Source organism: Bombina bombina, chromosome 4 (genome assembly GCF_027579735.1).
Source record: "Bombina bombina isolate aBomBom1 chromosome 4, aBomBom1.pri, whole genome shotgun sequence".
NCBI lineage: Eukaryota > Metazoa > Chordata > Amphibia > Anura > Bombinatoridae > Bombina > Bombina bombina.
This window is the reverse complement of record NC_069502.1, coordinates 476,569,741-476,595,876: the sequence shown is the minus strand read 5'-3', so window position 1 is coordinate 476,595,876 and position 26,136 is coordinate 476,569,741. Positions and strand designations below refer to the sequence as shown.

At 36.1% G+C, this 26,136-nt stretch overlaps 1 protein-coding gene across 1 annotated transcript in view; it reads left to right on the top strand.

Annotated features, from left to right (window-relative positions):
* The window catches only part of CSMD1 (CUB and Sushi multiple domains 1), a 3,127,153-nt gene that overhangs the window by 397,608 nt on the left and 2,703,409 nt on the right, over positions 1-26,136 (top strand).

The following is a 26,136-nucleotide window of genomic DNA, read 5'->3' as shown; positions in this document are numbered from 1 at the left end:
CTTTTACATGATTGTGTAGTCTTTGGCAACTGGGGCCCATTGTGCAGATGGCAGACTTCATACATCTAACCCTGCATATCTGTCTCTAAGTGGCTTCAGCAGAGATGTTATGATAAGAATGCATGCTTTGCTAATGTAATGCGAATGACTAAGTGTGTAGTCTCCAAAAACAAATTTAGGATTGGCTCTTCTAAATAAGGCAAATAGTGATTGGAATTTAGTTATTTGAAAATGATTGCATCAAACATTGTTAATGTATTCAAACAATTTACATTTGCACAATATGTTAATTTTTGCAAAACTGCAGAAACGTTTACTGTACTTTTTTAACAGTTGCAAAATAGAAGTGGCGAACTGGCTATAGTGAGAGGTGGTTACAAATCTCTTTGAATTTTGGGATTATCAAGTAGCAAAGCTTTTTTTTCCGTTTTTAGCAATTTATGCATTATTAAATTAGTTTTTACTCTAGAATATTATTTATTCATGCATCTTAAATTGTAACAAGCCTAAAAAAGAAAACAATCTAGTATTGTGAAGTGTTTAAATTATCTAATGTCTTCTTTTTTTTTTTTTCAATCTTTATATTTTGCAAATGAATCTTATTTGTTGCACAGCTAATATTACTATTAGGTTTTTCTCTGTACTTTAAATTATATAAGAAACATAATTTATGTAAGAACTTACCTGATAAATTAATTTCTTTCATATTGCAAGAGTCCAAGAGCTAGTGACATATGGGATATACATTCCTACCAGGAGGGGCAAAGTTTCCCAAGCCTCAAAATGCCTATAAATACACACCCCCACCACACCCACAATTCAGTTTAACGAATAGCCAAGAAGTGGGGTGATAAGAAGGAGCGAAAGCATCAACAAGGAATTGGAATAATTGTGCTTTATGCAAAAAAAATCATAACCACCATAAAAAAGGGTGGGCCTCATGGACTCTTGCCAATATGAAAGAAATGAATTTATCAGGTAAGTTCTTACATAAATTATGTTTTCTTTCATGTAATTGGCAAGAGTCCATGAGCTAGTGACGTATGGGATAGCAAATACCCAAGATGTGGAACTCCAGGCAAGAGTCACTAGAGAGGGAGGGATAAAAATAAAGACAGCCAATTCCGCTGAAAAATTAATCCACAACCCAAATCAAAAAGTTTTAATCTTTACAATGAAAAAAAATGAAATTATAAGCAGAAGAATCAAACTGAAACAGCTGCTTGAAGTACTTTTCTACCAAAAAACTGCTTCTGAATAAGTGAAAACATCAAAATGGTAGAATTTAGTAAAAGTATGCAAAGAAGACCAAGTCGTTGCTTTGCAAATCTGATCAACAAAAGCTTCATTCTTAAAAGCCCAGGAAGTAGAAACTGACCTAGTAGAATGAGCCGTAATCCTCTGAGGCGGGGATTAACCCGACTCCAAATAATCATGATGAAACAAAAGCTTTAACCAAGATGCCAAAGAAATGGCAGAAGCCTTCTGACCTTTCCTAAAACCAGAAAAGATAACAAATAGACTAGAAGTCTTTCTGAAATCTTAGTAGCTTCAACATAATATTTCAAAGCTCTTACCACATCCAAAGAATGTAAGGATTTTTCCAAAGAATATTTAGGATTAGGACAAAATGAAGGGACAATAATTTCTCTGCTAATGTTGTTAGAATTCACAACTTTAGGTAAAAATGTAAATGAAGTCCGCAAAACTGCCTTATCCTGATGAAAAATCAGAAAAGGAGACTCACAAGAAAGAGCAGATAATTCAGAAACTCTTCTAGCAGAAGAGATGGCCAAAAGGAACAACACTTTCCATGAAAGTAATTTAAAGTCCAAAGAATGCATAGGCTCAAATGGAAGAGCCTGTAAAGCCCTCAGAACCAAATTAAGACTCCAAGGAGGAGAAACTGGCTTAATGACAGGCTTGATACGAACCAAAGCCTGAACAAAACAATGAATATCAGGAAGATTAGCAATTTTTCTGTGAAACAGCACAGAAAGAGCAGAGATTTGTCCTTTCAAGGAACTTGCAGACAAAACCTTTATCCAAACCATCCTGAAGAAACTGTAAAATCCTAGGAATTCTAAAAGAATGCCAAGTCTTCCAAACTTGATAATAAATCTTTCTAAACACAGAATTACAAGCCTACAACATAGTATTAATCAGTGAGTCAGAGAAACCTCTATGACTAAGCACTAAGTGTTTAATTTCCATACCATCAAATTTAATAATTTGAGTTCCTGACGGAAAAAACAAACCTTAAGATATAAGGTCTGGCCTTAATGGAAGTGACCAAGGTTGGCAACTGGACATCCGAACAAGAACCATATACCAAAACCTGACCGGCCATGCTGGAGCCACCAGCAGCACAAACGATTGCTCCATGATGATTTTAAAAATCAATCTTAAAAGAAAAACCAGAGGCGGAAAAATATAGGCAGGTTGATAACTCCAAGGAAGTGCCAAATCATACACTGATTCCGCCTGAGGATCCCCGGACCTGGATAGGTACCTGGGAAGTTTCTTGTTTAGATGAGATGCCATCAGATCTATTTCTGGAAGCCCCCACATCTGAACAATTTGAAAAAACACATCTGGGTGAAGAGACAATTCTCCCGGATGTAAAGCTTGATTGACAGAGATAATCCGCTTCCCAATTGTCTATACCTGGGATATGGACCACAGAAATTAGTCAGGAGCTGGATTTAGTCCAAGCAAGTATCCAAGATACTTCTTTCACAGCCTAAGGACTGAGAGTCCCATCCTGATGATTGACATACGCCATAGTTGTGACATTGTCTGTCTGAAAACCAATAAACGTCTCTCTCTTCAAAAAGAAGCCAAAACTGAAGGACTCTGAGAAAGCGCACAGAGTTCCAAAATATTGAATGGAAATCTCGCCTCTTGAAATTTCCAAACCCCTAGTGCTGACAGAGATCCCCAGACAGCTTCCCAACCTAAAAGACTCGCATCTGTTGTGATCATGGTCCAGGTTGGATGAACCGAAGAGACCCGTAGAACTATATGATGGTGATCTAACCACCAAGTCAAAGATAGTCGAATATTGGGATTCAAAGATATTAAAAGTGATATCCTAGAATAATCCCTGCACTATTAATTCAGCATAAAAAACTGGAAAGGTTTCATATGAAAATGAGCAAAGGGAATCAAATCCAATGCTGCAGCCATGAGACCTAAAACTTCCATGCATATAGCTACTGAAGGAAATAATAAAGACTAAAGGTTCCGACAAGCTGAACCCAATATAATTGTCTCTTATCTGTTAGAGACAAAGACATTGACACAATCTATCTGGGAACCTAAAAAAGGTGACCCTTGTCTGAGGAATCAAGGAGCTTTTGATAAAAAGATCCTCAGACCATGTCTTTGAAGAAACAACAAAAGTTGAATCGTATGAGATTCTGCAGAACGAAAAGACTGAGCAAGTACCATGAGATCATCCAAATAAGGAAACACTGAGAACCTTGAAAAGATTCTTAGAGCTGTCGCTAGGCCAGAAGGAAAACCAACAAATTGGTAATGCTTGTCTAAAAAAAAGAGAATCTCATAAAATGAAAATAATCTGAATGAAAACAGAATATGAAGATATGCATCTATTGTATCTATTGTAAACAAATAATGCCCTTGCTGACCAAAAATCAGAATATACCATATAAACACCATTCTAAAAGATGGTACTCTTATATGACAATTTAAAAAGATTTTCTATCTTTGGGACAATGAATAGTTTTGAACAAAACCCCAAACCCTGTTCCTGAAATGGAACTGGTATGAATACCCCAGATAACTCCAGGTCTGAGCAGCCAGCGCCTTGAGACCCCAACGGGTGACCAGCCGCTCTTTACATGTACCCAATACATATAGGTCTGAAACACACTTCAGGAAAGTGTGAGCCTTACTGGAATATGCTAGAGAGAAAAAAAATTCTCACAGGCGGTTTTACTCTGAATCCTATTCTGTACCCCAATCTAAGAAGTTTGGACTGATTTGAACCAAACAAATTTAAAAAAGTCTTAACCTGCCCCTTACCAGCTAAGCTGGAATAAGAGCCGCATCTACATGCAAATTTGGGGGCTGACTTGATCTTTTAAATGGCTTGAATTCATTCCATATTGAAGAAAACATCTAATTATAAGCATGATACTTGGGGAAGAATTAGGATTCCGTTCCTTATTAAGAACAAAAACCAATATAAGCTTAAGATTTACTCTTAGAACTTAATCTTGAAGCAAAAAAACTCCTTTCCCCAGAGTAACAGTTGAAAGAATCGAATCCAATTATGAACCAAATAATTGATTACCTTGGAAAAAAAGAAATATGGATCTTAGAAATCAAAATAGCATTTCAAGATTTAAGACACAAAGTTCTTATAGCTAAAATAGCTAAATACATAGATTTAACCTCAACTGTGAAAATATCAAAAAATGACAACACAAATGAAATTATTAGCATATTGATTAACTTAACAATGCTAAACAAATCATAATCCGATACTTGTTGCACTAAAGTATCCAACCAGAAAGTTGAAGCAGTTGCAACATCAGCCAAATAAATTGCAGGCCTAAGAAAAGGACCTGAAAATAAAATAATTTTCCTTAGATAAGATACAAGTTTCCCATCTGAAGGAATTTAAAAAATAAATACTATTTTCTATAGCAATAGTAGTATGTTTAGCAAGAGTAGAGATAGCCCCATTAACTTTGGGGATCTTTCCCCATACTCTAAACTAACTGCTGGCAAAGGATACAATTTAAAAACCTTAAAGAAAGAATAAAAGAAGTCCCAGGCCTATTCCATTCCCTAGTATCAGGAACTGGAAAAAACCTCTGAAGAAACCACAGGAGGTTAATAAGCAGAAAATGTTAGCTAGTCTTAAAATCAAAAGAACTAGTCTCCTCAATATCCAATATAATCAACACCTTTTCAACAAAGAACGAACGTACTCTATTTAAAAGTAAAAAATATATTTGTTTAGTGTCAATATCTGATGAAGAATATTCTGAATGAGATAAAACATCATCAGAGAAGGATAATTCAGTATGTTGTCGGTCATTTGAAAATTCATCAACTAAATGAGAAGTTAAAAAAAAAAAACTATACATTTAATTAGAAGGGAGGATGGCAGACAAAGCCTTTAGGATAGAATCAGAAAAATATTCTTATAAATTCCTAGGTATATCTTGTACATTAGATGTAAAAAGGAATAGCAATAAATAAAGCATTAATACTAATGGACTCTGCATGTAAAAGTTTATCATGATAACTTATTACAAACCATAGCTAAAGATAAAAATGCATAACATTAAAATAAATGAAATTAGCTTTGGTAGGACTGATATCAGTCATCAGGAATCCAACAGTATTTTCAGGAACAATTTTTGAGATATCTTGCAAATGTAAGAGAAAAAAACAACATATAAAGCAAAATATCAATTTCCTTAAATGACAGTTTCAGGAATGAGAAAAAAATGCAAACAAAATAATGTCAGAATCTGGCGCCAAGTATGACGCCCACAACTGACAAAATATTTTTTGTCGCCAAGAACGTCTGTAACAGACACGAGCGTCATAGATGATGCCACTACATGAAAACTCTTGGCATCAACTACAACAACGGAAATGACGTCATCGACGTCAAACAAACGTAATTCTCGCACCAAAAATTACGCAATAAATTCTAGCATTTTTTGCACCCGCGAGCCTAACAGCCCGCAATTTAGAAAAAAAAAAAAAGTCAAATGAAAAAATTTTCAGGTAAGGGAAATTTTTTTTTTATTTAAATGCATTTCCCAAAAATGAAACTGACAGTCTGTAAGAAGGAAATATACTGATTAACCTGAATCATGGCAAATATAAGTATAAAACATATATTTAGAACTTTACATATAAAGTGCCAAACCATAGCTGAGAGTGTCATAAATAAAATAAGATTTACTTACCCCAGGACACTCATCTACATATAGTAGATAGCCAAACCAGTACTGAAACGAGAATCAGCAGAGGTAATGGTATATAAGAGTATATCGTCGATCTGAAAAGGGAGGTAGGAGAAGAATCTCTACGACCGATTACAGAGAACCTATGAAATAGATCCCCGATAGGATGACCATAGCATTCAATAGGCAATACTCCCTTCACATCCCTCTGTCATTCACTGCACTCTGAGAGGAAAACCGGGCTCCAACCTGCTGCGGAGCGCATATCAACGTAGAAATCTAGCACAAACTTACTTTACCACCTCCATAGGAGGCAAAGTTTGTAAAACTGAATTGTGGGTGTGGTGGGGGGTGTATTTATAGGCATTTTGAGGTTTGGGAAACTTTGCCCCTCCTGGTAGGATTGTATATCCCATACGTCACTAGCTCATGGACTCTTGCTAATTACATGAAAGAAAATGTGTGTATATGTGTATATATATATATATATATATATATATATATATATTTATTTATTTATTTAGAAAAAGATGGTAACAATAGCAACCGTTTTATTACTTTGTTTAGAAATAATTCTAGAGAGAATTATTTCCCATTGGAAGAATAAGATATCTTAACTACAACAAACAGCAATTCATGAAATCGTTTATCACATTTTTCAACTGTGGACGAAAAGTGTTTAAGAACTATGGCTTTGTTTGTAGATCCCCCAGGGTGCATTATAACAGTTTTCATGTCTATAGAAAAAATATTTGGATAAATAGAATTCAATTTATTATTTTCTTTTATTTCCCCCCCTAAAACTTCATAAACCATTGGTTTATTTTTAAATTGATGCAAAATAGTATGTTAAAAAGTTGCCTCTGGCTATATTTTTCTCCATTCCTGTCACTTCTGAATATCCATTTATAAGTACATGAATAAAAGCCTGCTAGCCTATTTGCATTGTAAGAGCAACATGCATTTAAATAACGTTATTGTACTTTAAATATCTTCTCTTTTGATTTGTTCTATAAAGTCCATGTTATGCTCTGTTTTTCCAAACCCATGAATTCTTTTATTGCTGCCAGGCAATCTACATTAGATAATGCATAAGTCTAAACTTTTCATACAGCACTAGCCAATTTACTGTGCTTTAAATTATTTTACACTATAAAAAGACAGAACCAACAGGACTGTTACAATAAGAGCTCATGATAATAAAATAATAGTATAGATGATTGCCTAGGAACTTTGAGAACATTGATAATAGTATTTGAGCTGTAATATACATGACATATTAATGCATGAAACATTGAGGCTACAAAGATTTAAAATTGTCAATAAGATTTAAGTGTATGACATGCCCCTGTTAGTTAATGAGGAATAGAGCAATGGAATAATATTAGCTTCTGCTTCAGGTAATATTACATTTGCTTGAATTACTTGAATGCATTATTTTAATTATTTTATTTATCAATCATGAACAGATTTACAGTACTGCTCAGATGTGGGTAATTTCAGTCTACTCCAGAATTTGTATTGGTTAAAAATATAGATAATCTCTTTATTACCCATTCCCCAGTTTTGCATAACCAACACGGTTATATTAATATACTTTTTACCTCTGTGATTACCTTGTATCTAGGCCTCTGCAAACTGCCCCTTATCTCAGTTCTTGTGATAGATTTGCATTTTAGGTAATCAGTGATGACTCATAAATAACTCCACAGGAGTGAGCACATATTCTAATTTCTAAGACCTTGAAGTCCTCCTCTTATCTCAGTGCAGTATGACAGTTTTTCACAGTTAGACAGCGCTAGTTAATGTGCCTCATATAGATAAGGGAGTGAGCACATTGTTATATATATGTATATATGACACACATGAACTAGCGAAAAACTGTCATATTGCATTGAGATAACAGGAGGCCTTTAAGGACTTAGAAATTAGCATATAAAATGTACTTTGCTCTCTTGATATCCTTTATTGAAATGCATACCTGGGTAGGCTCTTGAGCATCAGCGCACTTCTGGGAGCTAGCTGGTTATTGGTAGCTACACATATTTCACTCATGTCATTGACTCACTAGATGTGTAAGGGAACAAATGCAGCCTCTCAATGTTGTGAGTGGAATATAGAAGACATTTTTTGAGCATGTTTAAATTTTTGCAGAGGTGTGAAAACATATATGATTTCTCAAGACCTAATAGAAACTTGATTTTTTTATTTGAAATTAAAAAGCTGATGTGGATGGCTCAAATATATCTAAAATAAAGGAATTTTAATGTTGTTTTATATATATATATATATATATATATATATATATATATATATATATATATATATATATATATATATATATATATATATATATATATATTATGTGTGTGTGTGTCATGTACTGTTAAAAATACCCTGATAGCCTCCTGTTCCTGTATGGTCAAGGGGCTGATTTTGTTTACCCAACATGGTATTTAGATGGTATAGGGTAGTGACCAGACAGGCTAGGTGACATGTACGCCTGGAATAGTGATCCTTATTCTGAGGTATCTATTAACCCACTTTGCAATATGGACGTATATTCTACATACTTTGTCCAGTGCATTTTCCACTGTCAGCTTATATAGGGGATCCAAAACCAGGGGCCAGAATGAATCTGCCTTCATATGGTAAGGGAGTTCTGTTCATGTTCCCTTATCATATGAAGCCAGATTGCCTAATGTTAGTGTGTCACTGTCTTTTACAACCTCTGTAACAATCCTCTGTTGGTCCTGAGTGGGAATGGTAGAAAGGAAGGAGGGATGTGGGTGAGTGGTCCAGTGGAGTAGGGGCAAGGAAAGGGCAGGGTTCCCTACACTACAGACCAAATGTTAGGCAGAGGAGAGGGAGGGGTGGCATCCTACAATATGGAAAAAACTTTTCTTGGAGGGGGATCCCTATGCTACAGAAAAAAAAATATTTTAATATACAATAAAAAAGTAATAATAATTTGTTACTGGCAGACTAGCTGTAAGTAACAACCATAGAGGGTAGCAGTTGGAGTTAGGAGGGTTACAGAGCTATTTGGGGAAGATCAGGGAGGTGGGAGACTGAAGAGGGATCCCTAAACTACATAAACTTTAAAAAATATAATATATATATACTGTATATATATATATATATATATATATATATATATATATATATATATATATATATATATATATATATATATATCTCCACACATCAAAGAAGGCACTCTCCGTTTGAATGAGCCGTCTATTAGTAAACGTTTTCGGGGTCTCCCCCATCCTCAGACCCCGAAAACGTTTACTAATAAACAGCTCATTCAAACGGAGAGTGCCTTCTTTGATGTGTGGATATTTGACTGTTTGTAAGCGCACCCCAGAGTGCTGGTTCCCTGCTTCTGTGTGTTTATATATATATATATATATATATATATATATATATATATATATATATATATATATATACTGTATATATCTATCCTAAACTGCAAACTGTCTGCCATTACCTAAGATGATGTTGACCAGTGGGGGGAAGAGAGCTGTTTGGGAGGGATCAGGGGTGGGATGTGTCAGATGGAGGGTAATTTCTACATTACAACAAATATTTACCTTACAATCTAAATGATTAACCCTTTCACTGCCTGTAATTTAAGAAGTGTGCTGCACAGATTAAATAAGTGGCCATCTTATTGCCAAAAAGCAATGGCAAAACCATGCATGTCTGCTGTTTCTGAACAAAGGGGACACTAGAGAAGCTTTTACAGTCATATGATTGCTGTAGTTGTGTGTAATTAATGTCAGTGAGAAATCAAAAGGTTGCAATAAAGTTAAAACTTTTTTTATATATAATTGTATTTGGTGGCCAAATAGTGGCATCAAATATTCAAAATTAACCTAGATCAGAACCTTCAGTTGTCTACTTTAAAAATATACATACTTTTCATAAGTAAATAAAAAAAAGGCTCTGCTTCTGTTAAAAATAAATTGTGGCAAAAATGCTAAAAACTCTATGGTATTTTGGGTAAGCCCAATGTTAAGCTAAAAGGAAAATGGAACTGGCAAAAAGTAGATTGAACTGAGAAGGATGTGAGACACAAGACAAGACAGTCAACACAAAAATTGTTTAAAAAGATAGATAATGCCTTTACTACCCATTCCCCAGCTTTGCACAACCAACACTGTTATAATAATATATTTTATAGCCTTTAAACCTCTAAATTTCTGCCTGTTTCTAAGCCACTAAAGACAGCATCTAATCACATGCTTTTGTTATTAGCTTTTCACAACGGGGGAGTGCTAGTTCATGTGAGCCAAATAGATAACATTGTGTTCACGCCCGTGGGTTGTGCACAACACAGCACTAATTGGCTTAATTGCAAGTCAATAGATAATAAATAATAAGTCATGTGATCAGGGTCTGTCATAAGGAGGCTTAAATACAAGATAATCACAGAGGTATAACGTGTATTAATATAACCATGTTTTCTGTGCAAAATTGGGGAATGGGTAATAAATGGATTATCTATATTTTTAATCAGAGATATATCTCTCTATATATCTCTATATATATCTATTGTGGCAAGGGTAGTAGCACTCCTACTTCTTATAGGCTTTGAACAGCCTTCCTTGCCGTGGGTGCACTTCAAATAAGTATATAGTTAGTGAAAAATAGGAAATCACTCACAGGGTCTTGTTCAGAATAAATAAGTGATTATTTATTTAATGTTTCGGGAATGACCCATTTTCAAAAATAAGCATTACATTGAAATACAAAACTCACCCCCTTATAACCCTACACGGCAAACATCTTCGGCCCCCACTCTGCCTCCCGGAAGTTACCTGACGTCACGTGAAGCTTACGTCACGCAGGTGGTCATGGTAACCGGACGCTCAGACGCGAGCGTCAAGTGCACAAAATAAAGGCAAAGGCTAAACATGCTGACAGGAGCTGTAGTGTAAGCTTAGTTTACAATCCAAAGATGGTCAATCACAGGGCTGGGTGTTTCTGCAACTCACAGTGTGTAACAGTCACAAATGTCTAAGCGTGCATGATGGAGAATACATAATGTAGACTATAACATACAGTACTTAGCCCAGTACCTCTAATATAAATTAGATAACATGACGGCTACATTAAATCGTGGTCTATAAGGAAGCAGAAGCTCCCTGTGAGTCTACATATAGCAGAGCTGTATACAAAGCTACAAATAAGCAAAACATAGGTATATTGGTACAAAATAGGGAGTCATGCTAACATAGCGTACAGCAAAACATGAAAATGCTATAGATGGAATGTTATCGAAACAATGTTGCAAGGAGGGGTTACAAGAGTAACTATTGTGTGTTGAATGGTAAATTACACCTATAGTTCTATAGAATATAGTGCTAGTTGACCGAGACGTATAATAACCTAAGTCTAGACCTGGTGCAAATAAAACAGTAAGCACCAATGTGATAGTGGAATAGTGGTGACTAAATACATTACCTGTGGTCAGACCCCCACAAGTAGAGCACCCCAACCATCGAAAACATCCGGGTTTGGTTTTGAGCCAGGTGTCCTACATTCTCTAGGGTCTGCTTTGATGAGTTGGTCCCTGATTGAAGCTGCTCTGCGATAACCAATTCTAGGTGGCTGCATTTTCGTAAAAGATAGTTCCCTGTCAGTGGTTAGCAGGTTTCAATTATTCTTAAGAGTGCCTGCAATTCCTTCCTTCCCTTTGGTATAGGTAGTGGTAAATGTAAGTTTCTCCTCCTTCTATTTGCTCTTAGGGTCAAAAAGAAGCTCTCTTTGTGTCAATTCAGCGGCCGCTTCTCTGCTGTCCTTTAGTGCTTTCCTGTGGTATCCTCTTAGGCAAAACTGAGCGTCCGGTTACCATGACGACCCGCGTGACGTAAGCGTCATGTCAGTTAACTTTCGGGAGGTGGAGTGAGTGCCAAATTTTTTTGCCATGCAGGGTTATAAGGGGGTGAGTTTTGTATTTCAATGTAATGCTTATTTTTGAAAATGGGGTCGTTCCCGAAACGTTAAATAATCACTTATTTATTCTGAACAAGACCCTTTAAGTGACTTACTATTTTTCACTGACTATATATATATATATATATATATGCATATATATATATATATATATATATATATATATATATATTCATAGTATTATACATAAAACCTTCATTTTTGTATTCATCCAATTGTTTTTGTGTACCTCTGCAATCTTTTATTGTCAAATGGATTGGAAAATTATGAAAGCCCACAGACATCAGGAGACTGATTAATCTTGTGTAAACACATCTTTTTCAATTACACTTTGATAGACTACTCTATTTAAATAATGCTTTCAGTCTTATTTTATTACAGTCAATAATAAGGTACGTTCACACACATGCTAATACATGCTAATAAAAAAGCTCTGTAGAGCAATTCAGAGCATTAACCATACTATAGTTTTATACAGGTTTAGTTGTTCTCTTTTTTTTCTGTCTCTAAAATCCTATTACCAAAACAAGCTGTATGTGTAGAATAATGAATTAAAATATTTGCCATATAGTAGTAGTTTGTTTGATATATAAGGGAATGTTCCATGGGCCCTGAACCTGTAATAGCTGTTACTTAGGGTAGCAATTTATATTGCCAGATATATGGTTTTCTTAAACACATCTGACTTTTATTAATAAGGTACATGTCTTTCTTATAGGAAATCCTTTATTGTTTACAATTTGTAAAACATTCACTAACACTATATGCAGGAAAAATAATAAAAAATGCTAAATAGAACTGATAATATAATTCACAGTTATGAATATTGGCTTAAATATGTTTCCGCTTTAATTCCTTCCATAGTATCTGAAGTTACAGCACAACAATCTTTATTGAAATATTTTGACTAGTGAAGGTCAAGGGTATGGCACAAGATCATCATTAAGCCTTTGCTCTGCTAGAAATAATTATTTAACGTACTGTATAAATTGTCAGCCCTTACTAAATAAAAAAATAAATACTAAAGTGTATAGTTATCAGTCTATTACATTATTATTACTAATGTGCTCTACATCACCATGGAATAAGAAAAAAAATAATAATTTATGAAGTACATTATATATATATATATATATATATATATATGTGTGTGTGTGTTTAACAGAACAAACTATATATTTATCAGAACATTACAGTACTTTAAAAGACAAGAACAACAGTTAAGGAGCAGCGGACAGCAATCCATCCAATCAGATACTATCGGGTGTATTGACACCCCCTGCTAGCAGCCGATTAGAACTGCTTGTGCAATGTTAAATGTCAGCATTCAGCGATGTCGTGCGAACATGATCCACTACAGCAAATCATGTCTGCCTGCCATTTGGTAAATCGCCCCCTTTGTCTCTTGTACACTCCTTAGCAGCACTGCGTCATTTTATAGCGAGAACTGCAGATTTAAACATAAATATAGACAATAAAGAATGGGTGCCAAATAGCATAATATGGCTGGGTGTTCCCAGTTGGGTGGATTTTGTTGGCTCCGGAAAACATGCAGACAGTTTGTGACTACCTCCTCTCATATTATTATACAAACTTATGGCTAAGACCAATAATGACTCTACAATACCATCCTCACTACATCCTTTGCTCTAAAATCCTACTTTTCCCCTTGCTTACCATACTTCAACTTATGGATTCACTTCTATACATAAAATTGTCCCATGTCATATTGTATTGAAATATGTAAAGGTGAAATCATAAAGCAAATTGATTGAACTGTGTAGAACATTATTTGACCATTGGTATAGATACCAGCAGCTTTCTCACTTAATGATGCAACATCCTGAAAAGTATAAAATATGCAGAGATTTAGCTTCCTTTGAAACTCTGTGTTTTAGCTAACAATTGATAAGAGGGGACTTATCTTGAATTTATAAATTATTATAAAGCTCTCAGCAACTGAATTTTTCCACCTATGCTTAGTTGTGGGAAGATGAGCTACAGACCAAAATTTCAGAAAATGGAATGCATATTAATATTTAAGAACATGATCAAATCCTCATCTTCTCTGTGAATAATGGAAATTAATATGAAACTCATTTACAGCTGGTATTTAACCATTCATAAATTAGCCAAAATGTATCCACAATCTGATGCAGCATACTGGAGAGGTTGTGGTTCTAGAGGAAATGTCAAACATATTTAGTGGCAGTGCCTTCTGATGCCAACATATTGGATATCTGTGAAGAGAGGAAGGAATTTTGTAATTTCTTTTAAGTTGCCAAATTAACTTATATATTTAATGAACCTGTTAAACTAAAATGTTATCTACTACTTAAACAGTTGAGTACTAAGAAATATTGTGTGAAACACCTTGATTGTGAAAGAAGCATCCACTTACATTAAAGTGAATGTAAATTTTGATGTTTAAGTGCCCGGTTTTTAAAACTTTGATTAAAAACAGGGGCACTTTAATTCATCAAAATTTACATTTCACTCCTGTTGTGACAAAAAACTTACCTTTTAAACTTCACAGCAGCTGCTGCTTCCTCCGGTCTCACAAGCCATTTCTGATGTCAGAAATGATTGATAGGTCATCCTCCAATCACAGATTCCCCCCCGGGGGATTCAGTGTCTGATTCACTGCTGTGATTGGAGGAAGCCAGATGCCTCATTTTAGACCCAGGAAGAGGCTTTGAAACAGGTGGAGGAAGCTGGAGCTGCTGGGAAGATTAAAAAGTAAGTTTATTTTCACAACAGGAGTGAAATGAAAATATTGATGAATTAAAGTGCCCCTGTTTTTAATCAAAGTTTTAAAAACCGGGCACTTTAGCATCAACATTTACATTCACTTTAAAGGGATAGTCTAGTCAAAATTAAACTTTCATGATTCATAAAGAGAATGCCATTTTAAGCAACTTTCTATTTTAATCCTATTATCATTTTTTCTTTGTTCTTTTTGTATCTTTATTTGAAAAAGCAAGAATGTAAGCTTAAGAGCCAGCACTTGGGAGTTCAGCACCTGGGTAGCGCTTGCTGATTGGTGTCTAAATGTAGCCACCAATCAGCAAGCACTACCCAGGTGGTGAACCAAAAATGGGCCGGCTCCTAAGTTTTCATTCTTGCTTTTTCAAATAAAGAAACCAAGAAAATGAAGAAAAATTGATAAAAGGAGTAAATTAAAAGGTTGCTTAAAAATTCTCTATCTAAATCATGAAAGTTTAATTTTGACTAGACTATCCATTTAACCCTAAAAAAATATCATTTTTACATAATGAAAATAATGGAAGAATACCATCCTATTAAGTTCAAATGCTAAAAGTATGTTGCAGCTAATTTATCACCTAACCACGTTTAGAACATAATTGATTTAACTTTGTACTGTAGAGAGATATTTTTTAATGTTCTGTCAGGCACTGATATTTGTACTACATATTTACCTGCTAGCTGTGCTAATTTGTTGGGATGATTAATAACACTGAGAGACTATATTGTTACAACTGTATTTAATATTGTATTATTTCACTAATATATTTCACTCATATAATTAAAATGTATATATTTTGTTAAAGTTTAATAATACTCAATAAAAAATAAAATAAAGTAAATAAATAGAATACACAATGAGAAAATGAAGGGAAAAAAATAAATAAATAAATACTATTTTCTTCTTAAATGGAGAGAGTCCACAGCTGCATTCATTACTTTTGGGAAATAAGAACCTGGCCACCAGGAGGAGGCAAAGACACCTCAGAAAAAGGCCCCCTTCCCCCTTCCCTCACTCCCCATTCATTCTTTGCCTTTCGTCAGCAGGTTGGCAGAGAAGTGTCAGAAGTTTTGTTCTTTTTATTATTTTATTTTTTCTATATTAATGTTTTCTTATGGAGGGTGCTATTCTTCAACAAGAAACAGGAGTTTTAAGTAGTCCTTTCAGTCTCTGATGTAAGGGCTTGGTCGAAAGTGAGAGTCCGGAGATGCAGTGGGAGCTTCCCCTGCGACACCATCCCGACTCATATTCACAGCTGCCTTTCAGCACTTGGCGCTGTCGAACTTCGCTTCGCTACCTACTGTCCTCTCTCAAGTCCATTGCGAAGGCGATGCTACTATTCGTCACACTTGAAGGGCCGTGTTCCTGTTCCACGGCGTAGATTCCAGTAAGATTGTTTCATTTACCTTCTCTGATTGCACTGTAACACATTTGTTAGGTAAAATTCAGGGTCTCAATGGGACTCCTTTAGTATCTTGGAATCAAGGCTTAATATATCCTGAGGGGGATTATTGGACAGGGGTGGGGGGGTTAATAATGTTTTTATTAGGTGATTTAACCTGCTTATGTGTAGTATTTTTCTGGCTCTTGACTTGGAACATATAGGCTTTCAAAGTGACGTGATCTTACGATTGGGCGCACTTTTTATTTTGGACTGTATGGTTCACCTAGTGACCAGGCATTTTACGTCTGTGTCTCCCATTTCCGCATTCCTCTCTGTGTGGCATCTAAGTAATAGTCTGCTGTGGTCTGGTTATCAGGAGGTGGTGAGTGCCCCAGTCATTGGGGGTGTCTGGTGCTGTTTTTATTTTGGTTTTATAGTCCACTTTGAGTATCCAACTATGGAGGATACTGAAGTTGAATCGGGTCAACTTTCTGGGTCAGACTCCTCGTCCTGTGATGAGTGTGAATCGGACCCTTGGACACAGGTCCATCAGTTATGTTCCTCAAGCCGTTCTAGAGCAGGTCCATCAGTTATATTCCTCAAGCTTGGGGATTCAAGAGACTGCTGAGCCTTCCATCTCAGGGAGCCCTGTCGTCCATGAGGCAAGTTCCCTACTGCTCCCTTCTAATACTACACATGCGGGTAACCCAAGTTATGTCTTTCCCTCCTCGGATTGGAGTCTGTTCCCCCCTGGAGGTTGCAGCGTGTTTTTGTTTCTACATTCTTTTGATGCTGAATGACTGCAGAGTTCGGATGTTTGCTCGCGATTGTGCTCGTGCCTGCTTATCCCGGGTTTCTCAGCCTTGGGAGGACATAGCAGCTCCCTGAGTGCTGTGTTTTTCGTTACAGGCGGGCTCACCTTAGTGTCTTCCTCAGACACGTTTTTGAGTTACTGGGGGACCTTACCTTCATGGGTTATGGGACTCGGTAGCTTTTTCTTCAAATGACACAACCTTGTTAGACATGAGGGGATGGTATAATGCCTCTACGACTTGTTGTCAAGATCCTTCCCAGTTTTGTAGAACAGGTTTTCTGTTAGGCAGGTCTGGTGGGTCTTCTGTTCATTTTTGGGTGTTAACCTACGGGTTGCCAGTTGTTTTTATTTTGTCCAGTAGGATGATTTTTTGTTTTTCCTTATAATAGTTCCTGTGGTAACTTATTTTGGGATCGATGCTCGTGGTTTTGCTTCTATTGAAATTGTTAGGAACACGTTAGTTCCATGTTAATCTGTTCAATATTTTTTGCCTCTCTCTGAGAGTAAAATTAGTCTGCTTTGCAGTGGTAACCCTGTTGCGGGCTGGCCCTGCTTTGATTCAGTTCTGCTTTCATGTGACTTTTGTGGTGACTATTGGCCTAGCTGGTCTGGTAGGGGCGCCGATTTCTCACAATAATGTTTGTGTTATTTTGCTTCTAGTTAAGCATTTACCAGGACTGTCGGGATTGAAGGGTTTTTAGGAGTGTTTCATTTATTTTTTTTTATAACTATCTCTCGGGGTACCGGTCAGTGAAAATGTTGCGTCTCTCTCCATTGTTCCCGCTTTTTGGGGAGCTGGAGTATTCCTTCCACTTGGTGTGAAGGATAGAGGCCCTAGTGCCTTTTTGTTCGCCCATTAGGGTGGGTTTTAGCCTTTTGGAGGCTTTGGAATTTGTCCTTGTAGGACTTGTTCTGTCTGGGGTCTCTGTTTTTGTGACCTTTTGGACTATCTATGTTTCTCATTGGGGATGGGTCCCCTTCAGGGATCTGGTTTCCCTTCAGGAGTTATTTTGTTCCTCTTAAGGACCTCTGTAGTCGGGCAATCTATAGGTCCTAATGAACTTTATCATGTGGTTTAGGGATTGCTGCTTAAGTGGCACCTGCAACCACGTATTTCTGCCCTATAGTTAGGGGTATAGAATCCTTCAGTGTTCTGCGGGTAGCTTGTCCTCACTTTCCCCTTGTTTCTGGGCTTCGTGACTAGCTGGAAGTCTAGATCAGAATGCTATCCTGTGAAGGTGCTCGGCATCATGGTAACCTGATGGATTACAGTTTAGATCCACAGTGCGGTGTGTTCAGCCTTCCCTCCTTCGGGTAGTTTTACGAGGTGTTGCTTAATCCCTGGTAGGGGATTAGCTGCGCTGGTCAAGCACATTCATGTTCATGTCGCTTGGTTGACTAATTATCAAGCGTTTTATACGTTCTTGAGTCCTTGCTACTTTTAGAGCTTTGACCTTCTGTGTGGGGGTCTCTTCCCTTTGGATTGGGACTTGCAGAGCTCTTGCTCTTGTTTTCTGGCTTCATCCGGATGTCCCTTGGGAGGTCTATCGGTCTCTCGGACAAGGGATTACTGTTCCTGCATGATGTTTTAGTTTAACCTTTTTCGGACACAGGGGACTTATACTGATCTTCCGGTTGTCGAGGAGTTGTTCTCGGCTCCTTCTTTTGGATCCTGCTGTGGGCTGTTACCAGATGTAAGATCCTAGGTCGGACCTGGGAGTTCAGCATTCTGGGTTCCTCGACCTTTGTCCTTCAGGCTTTTTCTTTGGGCCAGCTTTTCTAGGAGCCAGGTAGCTGTGGTTCCTTGGGGTCAGCCGCCTTTTGTCCCTTGTTGGTGGCAGTTCCAGCTTCACGGGGGGATGGTTGCAAGGGCAAGGTTTTTATTTCCGCGTCTGATAGGCATGCTGACTCAATAGGGTTGTTCCTGATGGACTCTTCGGTGATACAGTGGAGTGACCTTGTTTTCTCCCGGTTTCTTTCTTGACATTCCTGTTCCTTGGGAAGGTGTCTCTCGATGCTCTCATTTCTGGGGGTTCCCAATGTCTTTCTCTCCTCTCTTCGGAGGTGTAGTTCCTTTGTGGGAGCTCTCCGGTGGGTGGAAGGTTGAAGCAGGTTTCTTTCTTTGGTTTGGACAATGGTCAACTTCTGTTTTTCTTTCCTAACTGGGCTCTTGGCTGACATTGAGACTTTAGTTGGTTGGCTCACGAGTTTTCTTTGGATCTTGTGCCTTCTCTAGTGTCTCTAGATGGAGTAGCTGTGTTTACTCTTTCACTTTCGTCGGTCGGTCCTCAGGAACTTTGTTTCCCTGCTCAGATTTGCCATTGCTTGGGATGGTCCGGCTGGAGGTATGATCTGAGATCGGTTGTTCATATATATAAAAGCAAAAGTCCTGTATAGGAATGCACACCATATCTAAATAGCATCTGCCAGGGTGCAATGTCAAAAAGTATTTACTATGCAAAAAAAAGGCAGCACTCACTGGTCTTTTCATATAAATAAAATATAACTTTTAATAGTACAAAATAGTATTAAAATATTGGGATGTACATGATGTTTCGATGCCTAACTGGCATCTTTTTCAAATGTCCCAAAAAGTAGAAAAAATAGTTCCGAAGTGGTCACACCAGCTATGTGGTGTTCCCCATGAGAGCATGGGCGAACAAAAAGGCACTAGGCCCTCTATCCTTCGCACCACGTGGAAGAAATACTCCAGCTCCCCAAAAAGCAGGAACAATGGAGAGAGACGCAACATTTTCTCTGACCGGTACCCCGAGAGATAGCTATATAAAAAAAAAAAAAAAACGAACATCCCAATACAATAGTATATATATATATATATATATATATATATATATATATATATGCAAACAATTTCCAGTTCAGCCCACCATGAGACATCAGCCTGGGTGCAAGTATGAAAGGTATATGTAACAGAAACAGATGCACTCTCAGGGCTTCCACAAACTTCTTTAATGAAACGTTTTCGGGGTTCACAACCCCTTCATCAGTATCAACTTACAAACAAACAAATCACAATTTATAGTGTTTCAAAACCACATCTCACCAATCCAGTGTTACTCCAAAAGTGTGCAAAAATATCGAGTGTGGAACGCATCTTGCGTTCCACTGTGTTGGTACCTACCGGAAGTGATGTTATCTCACTTCCGGTTTCGCGGCAATACAATGTGAGACTTACAAGCAGTGTTGTATGTATTGCCGTCATATGTTAATTTCTTACACAAAAATGATATAATGTGTGTCAAATAAATAAGTGCTGAAATGCCTTCTGATATATTCATGATTTGCCTTAAATCGCTGTTATATTGGCACTGATCAGCATTTTCAAGTGTCAGCGTGTATGTACATCGCCATAGTAACGGTAGCTATGGTTATAGTAAACAATACGTTGTGTCTTAACACTGTGTCAATTCCCATAGTGTGACAATCATATATAAGTGACAGTGAGTGATAAACCTTCTCGGTCACTTTCATGCATAACAGGCAACCATTCATGTACACAGATAAAATATACAATTAAATACAAAAAATGTGATAGGATTTGCTGCACTTGCTATCAATTCATTTACTGTTGTAGAATGGCTGCAAATCGTAAGGGGGCTCTTTATTAACTGTATACCCCCAGGATCTGTATGCCAAATCATAAAATTATACTTATGTTTTCTAGTGGAAATGTGGATAGGTAGATAATGTACTATAATTGATTGAGTACAGATCTATTTATCATTAGCCCCAAGACCAAAGTGGGGTGGTAGCTGATCGCTTACGACACAACCTGGTGGAGGGGATACCCCCCACTTTGGTTGTGGAAGCCTGGACCCTGAGGTAGAATTACCTTTGTATGCACCTTAGACCTTATTCTGGGGCTTTCATCTCATCACTCCTCGACATGTATTAATCACTAGAGGGACTACCTTTACCTGGGTCACCTACAAGCTGACCTTTCTTACAGTTTTGAATTTGTGTGTTGAGGAGAAATTTTTATTAGATGTAATTAAGATATATTCTCATACATTACCAAGCATTACTTTAACATATGATAAGGAATATCTTCAAGACATAGTGGGGCATCCACCTTAAGATTGGATTACGAATATTGATGTAATCACATAGTCTTTCCCCAGCCTTAGCTCAATAAGTTTTGCTCTTGTGAGAATTCACAATATTATCAGGAGAATATCTCTATTGGGCTCAGTAACTATACATGGCCATAACAATGCAGTTGAATTTATGCATCAATACCTTAACAGTGAGAATTCACAATATTATCAGGAGAATTTCTCTATTGGGCTTAGTAATTATACATGGCCATAATAATGCAGTTGAATTTATGCATCAATACCTTAACAGTCTTGGGGCTAATGATAAATAGATCTGTACTCAATCAATTATAGTACATTATCTACCTATCCACATTTCCACTAGAAAACAAAAGTATAATTTTATGATTTGGCATACAGATCCTGGGGGTATACAGTTAATAAAGAGCCCCCTTACGATTTGCAGCCATTCTACAACAGTAAATTAATTGATAGCAAGTGCAGCAAATCCTATCACATTTTTTGTATTTAATTGTATATTTTATTTGTGTACATGAATGGTTGCCTGTTATGCATGAAAGTGACCGAGAAGGTTTATCACTCACTGTCACTTATATATGATTGTCACACTATGGGAATTGACACAGTGTTAAGACACAACGTATTGTTTGCTATAACCATAGCTACCGTTGCTATGGCGATGTACATACACGCTGACACTTGAAAATGCTGATCAGTGCCAATATAACGGCGATTTAAGGCAAATCGTGAATATATCAGAAGGCATTTCAGCACTTATTTATTTGACACACATTATATAATTTTTGTGTAAGAAATTAACATATGACGGCAATACATACAACACTGCTTGTAAGTCTCACATTGTATTGCCGTGAAACCGGAAGTGAGATAACATCACTTCCGGTAGGTACCAACACAGTGGAACGCAAGATGCGTTCCACACTCGATATTTTTGCGCACTTTTGGAGTAACACTGGATTGGTGAGATGTGGTTTTGAAACACTATAAATTGTGATTTGTTTGTTTGTAAGTTGATGCTGATGAAGGGGTTGTGAACCCCGAAAACGTTTCATTAAAGAAGTTTGTGGAAGCCCTGAGAGTGCATCTGTTTCTGTTACATATATATATATATATATATATATATATATATATATATATATATATATATATATATATATATATATATATATATATATATATATATATATATAGTATTTTTGTTTTCATAGTATGTGGCTATGGAAAAAAAAATTCAATTTATCACTAAATTAATTTTACATTTTTGGATTTTGATATCCATCTTTGCAGATCTAATTATTATGTGAAAATAAAGCTACCTTAACCCAGAAATAAATGAATATCTGTTGTTAGTGATCAAATTGTTTAAATTAAACATCAATTATTATTGCGTATTATTGCAATGGAATGAAAATTACATATATGCATATAAAGCATATTTGTACATTTGTCATCCCCCTCCAATTTCTTTTTCTTGGTTTTGGCATCTAAACACTTAAAAAAAATAAGATAGGGTATAATATTTATATGCTTCTGGTGAAGAAAATTTTAGCACTTCAATGTTATCAATATGTTCTCTTGAACCAATAAAAGGTGTTAATCCACAAAGTTTTGTTTAGCACAAACAAACTGTTTAAATTCATCTTTGTGAGTTGAATGAGACCAAATAAGACTTGTATATTAAGTCAGGGAGTCTCATTCTATTATTATTATTATTATTATTATTATTATTATTATTATTATGAGGGAAGCAATTATTCAGCCCAAAAAGTATTTACAGTGTCAAGACCCGTAAACATCGGGAGACTTTGTAAGTTGGTGACAGGCTAAGCAAAATATGGCCATATTGTGTGACTAATTTTAATATAAAAGTATAGCTGATTTTTGCAGCATTTAAAAATGTTTTGTTTATTTGCAAGTGGATATGCACAATTACCCCCTATTTTGTGTAACTGTTTGGTTTCATTGACAGCACTCACAAAGATAAATTTAAACTCTATTTTTGTAATGTGTGCAAAAACAAACTTTGTGGAATTATATTTAAAAAAAGAAAAGAAAGACTGAGCATATTCCATTGGTTAAAACACCCCACCTAAGCTGAGGTGTACTCATGACAGTGAATCAGTGTTGTATATAAAGTCTCATTCTATTATAAAGAGAGAGTCCATAAAGGCAAAGTATTGTAGTTTTAGGACCAGTCAACACTGGGACTCCTTGGCAGTTGGTGACTGGCTAAGCAGAATATGTCAATAAAAATACTTTTCTTATCCATAATTTTGTATAAAATTATTATATGTGCTTTGGGGTTTAGATTGAATTTGTGTCTGTGAAATTTTGTATGCCCCTTCAAGTAAAAAAAATAATAGGGGATTTACTATATAAGAAACAAAGGAGACAATAAATCTCTTCTTAAATATTTAATATGTATAGCTTTTAAAGAATGAAGCTTCAAATATTACGCAGTGGAATCATTAACAATATTTGTAATATTTAAAATATGAATGCAAATTTTTTTACAGAAAGATAAAGTAATTGTTCCTTCAGGTGAGCCATCTGAAGAAATTAGAAATAATAATGCATTTTAGTTTTATCCAAGTAATGACATTCTTATTCACAGGTTGGTCAATTTAATGATGACTCAAGATCTTATTTTTTTTTCTAAAACAAATTCAAATTTCTAAAACAGGCCCTAATAAAAGATTGTAGCACCCTGTATTGCTCTTTTTTGCACCGTCTAAGGTCCGAAAACCTCCGGAGGCAATGACGACACGACCTTCTCACACCCGATACACAATACATTCATCTCAACATTTCATAGAATTAGTCCTCCAATTCTCTTCGGGAAATACTTGTCCATCCCATATACGAGACAGACATGTTCTCCCTCAGAGGTGGGCGCACCATGATCGTCTATGAAATATTATGGAAAAAAAATGTTATCTGTGACACTGACAAAATTTTTGAGCATTGATCTGCGTCAGATTGAGATTGCGGGAGCGCATATTTCGTCACACATTTCAACATTTGACGATCTTGACGCTTTGATAACAAAGGCGGATCAATCTTGTGACAAATACGACTCAGGATTTAAGCGTTTTTTCATTTGACGCTTTGATAAATGTCCCCCTAAGTATTGGGCTTTGGTTTACAAACAAATATAAGATAAGGAAGCAAGTGTGTGAACACAAAGTGATAACATAATGAGATATAATTTTACCTGCAAGGGCACCCCATTGTAATAGGCTGTGATTTCAAAGCAAAAAAACTGCTATTTAATATACACAAATAAACCGAAGATGTTATTTTTTATATTCTGCAGCTGGTATAACAAGTCATTGGAAATACATTAAGGAAAATGCAAATTTACAGTATACTATCACTTTAAATAAAGTGAAGTATTTTTTTATTTTTTTTTTTATTTTTTACTTTTATTTATAACCAACAATGTAGACAAGCACAAGTCATGGTTTTCTACCATGCAGGGTAGGAGTAAACATAAACATATGTGGTAAAATACAGATTAAGATATTCAAAAAGATCAATAAGGCCCTGTGCATACAGTAATCATAGCCTATTTTACCATGCTCACGGCCCATTAACATTTTTCCACAAAAGTCTACACTGTTGGGATTTTTCTCTTTAATGTTAAAGTAGATAAGAGAAATTATATAAACTGAAATTAGCAAAATGAATGGTCATTTTAGACCTGCAGGTATAGAAAAGCTATTAATTGGTAAAGCAAACAATAACAAGAGTAAATACAAAGTTTTGCTGTGTAAACAATGTGATAAATATGCAAGTAATTACTGTAGTGAAATATGCGGGCATACTACTTTAAATTCTGAGACACTACAATTGAATGGTGTAATCAAGGAAGTTTGAAACGATCAAGCAGGCCTGACAAAGAAGAGATAGATATGGTCAATGTTATGCGTCCCTGCTGATTATGTGTACAAGAGAGGGAAATAGGGTGCGGTATAGACAAGACAAACCGCTTTATTAACCCTCCTGAATAAGGAGGTATCTTATGTAAAAATGATGGCGGGGGAGGTGGCAGTTGGTGTATACTAAATAAGGTATATCTTAGAGATGCGCATATAGAAATATACAAAACAGAAGAAAAGAACCCAGAAAAAATAAATATATACATAGTGTAAGGCGAGTTGCTGCGCCCTAACTTAAGGTAGTTAGACTGTAATAAAAAAGTGGAGAGTCATGTCTATGTGAGTGAGTGAGTTAGTTGCGTTAACACTGATGTTGTGTCTTGCATAATGAAACCTGGGGGTAAATCTGTCTAAAGAGGCTTATCAGGGTGGGGTTGATCTTACTATGTTTAAAGTCAAAAACAAAGATACATATATCATATAGATGTGGCTGAGGAGCAAAAGGTAAATGAATAACTATAGACACTTTAGATACATAATGAGGGCTAGTCTTAGTCAGATTTTTGAGGAGCCAGTATGGAATATTCCAAACATTATTAAATAAAATGGTGTAGAGGACCCTGCCTCGGCCGCTGGCAGACCCCACTGTCAATAGCTTAATGTGGTGATATGTAGGAATTAAATATGGCGTCCCCGAACTGTACAGAAAGGGTAAAATTAGCTGCGTCATTCAGAAATTCTATTAGTAGTGGTATTGATGACAGATCCAGACCTATAGAATAAGATAGATTGCCTCATGTATATATCTTAAGAAATATTAACACACATACACATACATCAGTCGTACAGAAATTGTGGCCCTCACAGTAGTGATAAAGTATAAAACAAAGTAGATGTGGTCTGAGTGCATCTTACATTGACAGGCTGCTGCAGCTCGTATTTTGTTATGAACAGACTAAGTAAAGAACTAAAACCTACATCCAGCCTTATATAATGGTTTGATATTTTGGTGCAGCAGACTCTCAAAATGTATGAGTTAATATATAAGAGCAAAGTGATAACATAGAGATGTTAGGGTCCTGATAAATCTGGGGAATACTACAATAATTGCTAACTAAAGCGATAACGATCCGCCCTTCAGAATCCCATGTGGCATTTTAAATAAGATAGAGTATACACAACTTAAGCCTAACAATACGAGTGCGGGTACAAATTTAGGGTAAACGTATCAATATAACAAAATGTCCAGGGTATTAATCATCAGTT